The sequence below is a fragment of the Folsomia candida genome, unplaced genomic scaffold (assembly GCF_002217175.1).
Source record: "Folsomia candida strain VU population unplaced genomic scaffold, ASM221717v1 Fcan01_Sc024, whole genome shotgun sequence".
In the NCBI taxonomy this organism is placed as follows: domain Eukaryota; kingdom Metazoa; phylum Arthropoda; class Collembola; order Entomobryomorpha; family Isotomidae; genus Folsomia; species Folsomia candida.
Genome location: NW_019091216.1, coordinates 2,607,625 through 2,617,556, shown reverse-complemented (window position 1 = coordinate 2,617,556; position 9,932 = coordinate 2,607,625). Strand labels below are relative to the sequence as shown.

Sequence of the window (9,932 nt, the reverse complement as noted above, 5' to 3'; positions counted from 1 at the left end):
GGGGACCTAGTCATTATTGGAGTATACTTTGCATTTTATTGTAACACTGTGAATTCTGCTAATCTACAGCATTTAACTACTCGCAGTGCGAACGTGTCAGCGGGTATGCAACAGATTCTATTGGGACCAATTTTAATTTATTCACCACAAAAAATAAGCGGACCCTTAAACCGAGGATATAAATCTTGTACCAGAGCTTAAAAAAGAGCACGTAAATCGTTAATTATTTACTTATTTAATATCTACATTATAATTTACAAAAGTCCGTCCCGTTAAATTTTCCGTGACATTCCTGCATTCTGATTGGATGTTGGCAATTGGCATTTTGGCTTGGCCAACCAGGGCACGTGTATAAATTCGAATATTCGAATTTTAAATTCGAATATTTGATAAATAAATTCGAATATTCGAATTAAAATTCGATAAATATATTCGAATATTTGATAACTAAATACGAATATTCGAATTAAAATTCAAAAATTTTAATTCGAAAATATTTAAATGTAATTTTTGTTGTGATTTTGACTTTGTCAATGATAAAGCTATAATTATGATCATAACTCTCCAGCCGCATTAAAAAAATCCTTCGCAACGCTAAGCAAATTCTTAGCAGAGTTAAAAATATTGCTATGCAACGTTAAAAAATTATTTAGCGACATTACATATTTTAACAAGGTGTCAAACAAGTTTATGTTGATAGTCCGTCAAAAGTTTCGCGTGCAAGTTTTTTTTAAGAGCGGTAAATATATCAGTAAACATATTTCTATATGGTGCGAAATGAACAATTGTAAATAATTATTTATTGTGAACTCAGTCTATTAAATACATTAGAACTCTGTGATTAAATCTAATAAAGAAATCTAGAAATCCGCCCGTCTTTAAGACGGGCTTATAGTCTAGTCAAGTATAACGTTACAAAGCCATGACGACCCATATTATTAAACTTTTCTGAAAAAGTGTAAAATTTGATAACAGACTTTGTATAATGAAGAACCAAATAAAATATATACTATTCTCACGTTTGTAAAATATTCTGCAAACCGTAGTATGCATGTCATCCTTAGATAAACCAATCAAGGCTAACGTAAGCACGGGGTTTGTTCTTATCCCTGGCTGTTTGCAAACTTAGATAACATACTTTTTTCTTGGTGCAGCAAAGTAACTATGAGTGCAGCAAAAAGTATGACTATGGTTACGGCGAAGCCGGAGATTTGCTTTCAGGTACCCTCTCCTAAAATTGGCCGCGCTCTACAGCCTAAACGACTACACTTATCAAAATTTTATAAGAGAGCAATCGTGCAGACAATTCCATTTGCTGCTGTCCTTTTAATTCAAACTTATCAAAACTTTACATATAGCACGTTTAAAATCGATTCTAAACTTTCAAATTGACTTTTGACCTACTTCCGGTCGACTACATGTATTGACACGAGTTAATTTTATGATGCACAAGGTAGTTGTGCATCCAATGTTTCAAGAATTTTTAAGATCGGAGTGAAATTGACGATATAATGTCAATTTAAAAAATGACTGTTTTGTTACGCTCCTTAGACAGCGGAGCTTTCGCCCTCTATCGATTTTCTTTGCCATTTATCAAGCTTTGTGCTGTATAACTCGAGCGGTAATGGAAACCTTCTACAGTCAAAATGTATTTAATTGTGCCAATCCTCACTCACCAAGATATCCCTTTTTTGGGGACCTTGTTTGAAACAAATACATATTGAGATTTAGGGTTGCCGGTGAGATTAGACAATCTCATCCCATTCTGAACGGCGATGAGATGCGATCTCACGTCAGACCGCCAAAATGTGGTGAGATTGTGTGAGTCGAGCTTATGGAGAGATGACATGAGTTGCAGCGAGATCCATAAGCAGTAATTGATCTCATCTCATATTATCTCGTATCTACATAAATGAGACGAGATGAGATGAGATACAACTTTGGCTTTGGCAATCTCATTCACAAACTGTTGGAGACTATAAGCATAAATTACATTGAAGAAACGTATATTTTTTATTTATAAATTACGGTTAAATGGTACATAATTTGTGCACAAATTAAAATAAAGTATTTGATATATGTATCTAAAGTTATTTTACAATAAATCTAATAAATCTAATAAATCTAAATTTACAATACATCTAAAAACTATGCAAAATTTGGAATTAAATTTAGTTAAATAAATTAAAGTACAATAGAACTTTACAATTGTTCCACATATTTATTTTGGCAGAAATATTACGTAATTAATTCAGCCAAAGTAAATACGCATTTTCTCTCACTCACTAAAATATTTGTCCTTTCATCTAGCATCTTAGTGGGCCACTGTTACCATTTCGGGCTCAACATATTAAACTCATCCTTTGATAATATTGACAGCACTGAATTCTATGAACAAGTAAAGTTATATATAAATCAATATAAGTCTAGATTGCACAGCATATCTGCAATAGAAGCTTGAACCTTGCAAGGTTTTACCGCTTCTATTGTAAATTTCCAAAAACTTTTAATAGTTAATTAAGCGAAATTCAATTTTTTACCATAGATTTACCAGCTTAATTCCAAAATGTGGTAACTTTAAAATTTTGTGAAATTAGTACCACCTTTTTACCGAAACTAGTACGTCTGGTTTTTAATGAATTAACCTACATTCAAAAGGTGAATGTGTTCACACAAACACATAACTTTTAGTAACGCAGAAAACCCTGCAGAAGGCGAATGATTTACGAGATGCATCTTATATTTATAGAATTTTAAATTCAATTCAATTAGTGCAATTTTCAAAAAACTTACGAGATAGGATTGAATACGTTAAAACAAACATGACAGTATTCTCCGGTAAAGTTTACGATTTAGTTATTTTCATAATTCATAATTATTTCATTATTTCAATTTAATCAAACCCTTGCTAATCTACAAGTTGACATGGATAACATACTGAATCACCTCATAAACATTGCCAATATTTCGTCGACTACAGCTGCAGTTATAGAGGGCAATACCAAGGGCAATACCAATAAGTATAATATAAAATAATAATACTTAAAAAATGGGAGTGAAGATATTATGTAATAAAGTGGCAGGAAACGCCTTATATGGTATGTACTTCAGATTAGGGCATGTTGCCTAAATCGAAGCGGTATCCTACAATGAGTTTCTTGTACTTTTTCAGAACAGAATGAAACCATAAATATGCCCACACTACTTGAGAAACTCCAAACAGTTGTGGTAGATGTAAAAATGGAACTGTTTAATTTAACAGGCAAGAATATGATAAAATGTGCCGTAAAGAACGAATTATATATTGTTGTACCTATGTAATCATATTTTTAAAGGTTAACATATCTACTATTAATGGTCAGTTTAATATATATATGTATATATTTAAACTTACATTTACCGTCTATGAAATAACAATATACCAGATTTATACCTTTACAGGTATATTTTTCAGAAATTCTAAGAACTATTTATTGGAAATTAGGGCAAGAGTAAAATTACATTTTTTTTTACTTTTCACTACCCATCAAATATATTATTCCCTACTATGCAAAAAAATCGGATATGCATATAAGGTGTATATCATGGCGGAATGCACAATAATCAAGGAGACCGTAAATATCTAATTTCATCTGACGTGTACTTTAAACAATAATTTTCAAATTCACGCATAAAATTTATACGAGTAATAAGAATTTTTTTGTTAGATAAAAATAGGAACATAAATCTAAATTTAGCTTCTTTAACAATGGATATTGAACTATTCCCTAATTTCGGTGGAACTTTCTTCATCAAATACTGCACCGCCAGTTTAACCTAATTTGACATTTAGCAGTATATTGGCCAGGCCGCTCTGGAAATTTTTAATATTGCAGGCCACCGGATAAAAATATTATTATAGAAAGACCTGCTCGAGCTACTTCCTAATTCTATAATTCACAAGTATTTCGCCTCAAAAGTTTGGGTTGGTGTTTTGAATTTATTCGTTTTATATTATTGTAAAATTAATCATCAATTGGTTTTCAAAATAACAAATTTGTTATACCGTCAAAAAGGTTATCAAGAAAACTTTTTACTTAAGGTTTCCATAGAGGGCCAGGTATGTATTTAACAGTTATGAATAATATGGAGGTACAGTATTAGATGGCCAGAACTTAATAACACGGCCAGACGAGTTACGTAAGATATTATTAAATCTCAAACGAAAACCATACTCGTGTTCTGACCTTTTCAACTTGGTATCCCAGCCGTGTAGCCGCACGTAGTTTCATGCCTTAAGTTTCAATAAATGTTAAAATTTTATTGGAACGATGTGCCGAGCGTCGATGGCGACACCTTCAAGCACCATCCTATAGGGGCATAGTTTTGGAGGATACATGGCGGCAATGACTGCTTATAGTGTTCAATTTCAATATTGCCAAGATGAACTTAAATAATGTGAAAATAATGTGTCCCAAGATCAAAATAGTTACGGGTAAGTCTAAGCAACTCCTATATATAATTTGAAATTTGTAAATGGAGAGTTTTACTACATGCAGTGATGGATACCCTTCAACCCGGATGGATTCCCCTTTTTCCGATAATTTTAGGTAGTGTTACGTTCATGAATGTAATCCTAACATATTCATTTTCTAGATACAATACTCATTGGCCATGTGGACTTCCTTGTAAAGCTTGATCACTTGGCCAACAAACATGAATTTTATAATTAAGTTAATTATGTGTTAACCACGTTCTTTTTAATGTAAAGTTTTCACAGTGCAAAAAATTGTTCCGTAAATTAGATACCGGCAAATTTAACGGAGTATTGAGAGCAAGGTTATGTAAGCATTAATGTGTCACATATTATAAGCTGCCATCTAGCCATTGATATTTATCCCATTTGTATAACAAAATCATTCAAAAATGTTCAACGCTATCAAAATCATTGTCATCATCTTACAGATTGCCGCCATGGGACGGTTTGGCGCCACTGACAATGAATTATGTCCCATTAGTAGAGGGTTTTATTTCGAATTTTCTAATGATTTTGTTGCTATAGAATACTACTAAGTGATGAATAGAGAAAAATTCATAGCATTAATTCAACTAGCATCGACTGCATGGATAAAGTCATAGTGGCTAATATTTTATGCCAAATTGCCAGCCTCAGATTTGCATTGGTGATGTATGTACATTCTGCAACACTTATTCTAAGCTAAGGGTCATTGGAGACCAATGAACATGGATAAATTAACCGTATACGTACCTATGATACGATAATGGAGGATTATGTGGCCCATTCTTACCTCTTCTAATTTTCTAAGTCTGCACTAACCTAACGAAAGTTAAATTTGGCACGTAAAAAACATATTTGTCTACATACGTTTAAACGTGGTGTATACTTCCCTATTAGAATAATTGTAAGAATTGGATAAATCCATTCTAACCAGTTTAGTGGTATCCTTTTACGAAATTCGAATATAGTTTGAAATTTAGGGTACCCTTCATATTTACTAAGTGGTCTTTGTGTGCATAGTTCTGCTTTTTTTATATCTTGAAGAAATCTCAAACAAAACATTAACTGAGATCACTACTTTGCAACTATCGGGGTTTAAAACAGTGGAAAATCCAATTTCATGGCTTCTCGTTTGTCACAGAAAGACCAACATATTTCCTGCATTTTCCGCTCAGTGACATTCTCCTGAATTACTTACAATTATTTACATACATATTACCTAAAAAATTAAATTCACTACAACCGTGAAAAATTATCTTCACAATGTAACTTAATTTTTTACTGTAAGGTTTCCTCAAAGTAATAACTTTTTGAAATCTGACATCCGGTTTATCCTGTATCGATAGCATGTAATTATAATCATCAAATTATTGATCACCCAGTTCCTGCAATAACATAGGAAAATGTTTATTATTGTCTAAATATAAGTTTCATACGCTCTAAATAATTGGTGGAACAGATTGTCTCCAGCGGAGGATACGTCTATACACTGTAAGTAATTTGGTAATCATTATTACCGAATTCGTAACGTATGTATATGACTCTACAAATACGGTAATAACAAGCACTACATTTGGCGAAGACTTGGTACTAAATTTCTACCATGTTAGTAATAGTTTTTACCACATTTTGTATGAAATTCTTTACGAAAATTGGAAACGTATATGACTGCAAAATTATTTACAGTGTACCGTGATAGTAACAACTTATCAACGAAAAATGATAAATTGTCTTCCGTTTTGTGATAAGTATTTCGTCACTCAGAGGTATCACATATCAAAGTTTTGGAATTAAAAATGTCGCCGATAGGAGACAACGTATTATTTCCCGTTGATAAATTGTTACCATCACGGTAGAGACGTATAGTGCCTCTGCTGGAGATTATATTTTGCAAAAATTATCGAGAATGTAACAAAGTAGGAATTAAGGAGTTTATATGTTTTATAGAGCCTATTATTTATGTAATTAATCAGAAATAAGCATTATCTAATTAAGACAAATTAATTACCCTAGATTGGGAAAGATCCCTTTCGCCGCATTCGAAACGTGAGACAATCTGCATTTGAAATTATCTACGACGTCGATATTTACAATAAAACCAAAATTAAAATCTCAACACTATATAGAAATTAAATATAAGTTTCTTTACATACATAACACTTGCACATGAAATTACACAGGTTTGTTATAAGTATTACATTACTTACTATTTCATCCTTAATTTAACTGGAGTCAAAAAAAATACTTTTAAACTTTATGTAAGGAGATTATAAACTCAAAAAAATATGTATGTCGTACACTATCAGCTAGAAATTGTTTTTTTATTATGAATACAATGTTGAATCACATCTTAGCGTAACGTTTAAGATATTGAAGTTTGTCCAATTTTATTTAATTTGTTGTTAAAAACAATTGACAATGTGTGACAACCCACATCTTGGCAAGATGTATGTAGATTGTCACGTAGCTGTAAGATGATCTTACAGCTACGTCACTGTAAATACGTTGCACGATTGCCTAGCAACAGTAATCATTTTACCATGTCCAGTTGACTATGGAAGAAATTCTGCCGTAGAATAGCTATGCTTAACCAGATATAATTACGAGTCATACATAAGTTCGGAACTTGTCGGTATATCGGAGACCAAATCGAGCATAATAAAATCCAAGAGTGGTTTGGTCGCGGGGAAGAGATCAAAATATACATGTGCAAATTAACTGCGTGCAAATTCACCTGATTAAATCATCTCTGTGATTCTGGCATGAAATGAATTCACATACAATGCAAATCATGTAGGAATAGTTTCCCTTCGATTCGTAACATATATGACTTTGCAATACTGTAATAACATGTAATATACATAGTATGGTAAATATTTTTTGAGAATCTTTACCATACCTGATACAAATTTTAACCCATTGGTAATAAAATAATTAGTTGTATCGTTATTAAAAATGGTATTTAAAAATCATATTGAGGTAATGATTTCAGTGGGAGAAATTTTTTGATACCCGTATTTAATTAAGCTTTCCTAAATACATGGCAGGGTGCAAACAACAATTAAAAAATTTTGAAATCCATTTGGTGCGTTGGGTTTTATATTTTTTTAAAATTGCTTATTAAACAACCATCCAACTCTGCAATTATTTACTTACATGATATAAAGAGTCATGCCTTATGAAGCATTTGCTACAATGCTTGCAAAAAGTATGGAAATATTGAAATCCTCGTTTTTTTTGCCCTTTATAACTTATGTGTAGGAAATGCATAATGTACGAATAATTTCAAACCCTGGTTAAATCAGGATTTTCTGCCGAGCTGGAATCAATCCAATCTAGGCGTTGGTCTGACTTTAATATATATGTACGTATCAACGAAATTTTCAAAGAAACTTAAGTATGAGATGTAAATACGTATGTCAGAAATCGTTATGGTCTGTGCAAAATTAATAGGCCATTTTTTTCGCTATGGTAAAATGTTCAAAATTCATTACTAATTCTGGGACTATAAAAATATTTTTAAAGCAGTTGGGAGCTTAAATGTCAGTCAATAATTATTCTAAAGATACGAATTTTGGTTGTATATCCATTAAGAATTAGTAAACAGACTCTTCCACGCGCAGCAGAAGATTCAAGAAAACGGCCTATTAATTTTGTACAGACCATAGCATAGAAGTCCTTTTGAAGTATGAGATGTTACTAGGACACAAGTTGGTATAGGAGTGATATTTCTGAAGAAAAAAAGAGAACTCGGCCGAGCCAAGAATAGAACCGTGTTGTTAGAAGAGTATTCGCGTGGTTTGGTGTACTCGTTCCAGATTCATCTTAAGAAACAGAGAGAATGAAATTTCTCAGAGTTCAAATTCAGCATACTGCTATTTCTATTACTTTATTGAGAATTAGGTAACATTTTGTAGTAGTCTTTAATTAATTAAGTTTAAATTAAATTTTGTCGCACAATAAAGATTTTAGCGCCAGCAATCGGGGTATTACTTATTAGTTTAATTTATTTGTTCATAAAATTTTATGAATCCATAAAATGAGTATTTTCATCTTATTATTATCTTTTATAGGTGAATTACCTGTAATATGCAAAATCTAGATGTCGATTTGTTCAATATATGAACCATGATAACATGACGACGTAAGTTTTTGCATTTCTCCCTGCTCTCAATTTAAATAATTGGAGCTATTTTCCAATTTGCTAAAATATTGGACTTTTAATGCACAAAAATCTGTATCCACAGATCCTGATCCAGCTTGCCACAGTGTGCATACTGTGGAATTTATAAACCGTAAGTTCTTTGCGAATTTCTCTGCACAAGAAAAAAAATCTCTTCTTCATTATTTTCTACATATTTGAAGGAAACTGCAAACTATTTAGCGTCCTATTTATTTTCACCAAATAACTACATGGAATATCCTGATGCAATTTGTGGAGTCATCCATCAACAGGATCCACCAGTGGAATCCAACAGAATTTAAAATCGAAGTCTTGAGGTCCAACCAGGTTGGTTTAGAGTAGGATTGCGTTAAACTCTGAATTAAGTTATGTTTACTGTAAGTAGTTCCCTTAAATTAAGGTGCCTTATAAACGTTAAAAGGTTATAATACTTGAAGTGCGTGAAAGTGAATACATATTTATATTTACATCACAATTGTGCAGCAATTATTACCACACTCAAAATAAACTGGTAACAGACTGTTATGTACCAGGTGGTGACTGATATGTGGCTCTACCGGGCATGGTAATAAATTTGTTACTGAGCAGCCGTACATTTATTACCAGGCTGTTAATAGTTACCAGTTAGCGAGTGACAAATATTAGCAACTTGGTAATACCTTTACTACCGTCGGTAACAAATTTGTTACCATGGTGGTAGAGTCACGTATGGTCACCGCCGGTGATATCGCTTATAAATAATTATTTTGAGTTGAGGTATGCCTAGTGACCGATATTGACTTTGTGAATTCTGGCTTATACAACTTGAGAGGTTGTGTTTTTGTATTGAAACTCTCTCACTATGTAAAAGTGGCAGAAGATGATTGGAATAGGTTGGAATATGTAGGATTAGTTATGAAAATCTATGCGTTGTTTCTTTGGAACGTCATATTCCTGTAGCATAATACTTGAAATCTACCTTATCAAACGAAAAGTTAAAGGAAATCAAAGGAATAACGGAAGGAGAAATTAAGTGATTCGAATGAATAGTTTGATGCGAATTTTTAAACATAGAAACAACATAATAAATTTGTAGGGAAAAATATTACATTACGTCGTACTAATTCATAAATGACCTAAGTGCAGGGAATAGTTAATTAAGAATTGACCTAAGCGCAGTCGACAATTAATTAAGAATTTACAAGTCCAGTCAATTTATATGTTATGCTTGTGCACTTAGGTTATTTCTTATTTAATTAGAATATGCACTGA

At 32.2% G+C, this 9,932-nt stretch overlaps 1 long non-coding RNA gene across 1 annotated transcript; it reads left to right on the top strand.

The window, feature by feature from the left end:
- Positions 1 to 8,568: 8,568 nt before the first annotated feature.
- On the top strand, positions 8,569 to 9,002 carry LOC118438656. Its single transcript, XR_004836976.1, has 3 exons — positions 8,569 to 8,642; positions 8,746 to 8,793; positions 8,864 to 9,002. It is a non-coding gene; the product is annotated as an uncharacterized LOC118438656 (long non-coding RNA).
- Positions 9,003 to 9,932: the final 930 nt, after the last annotated feature.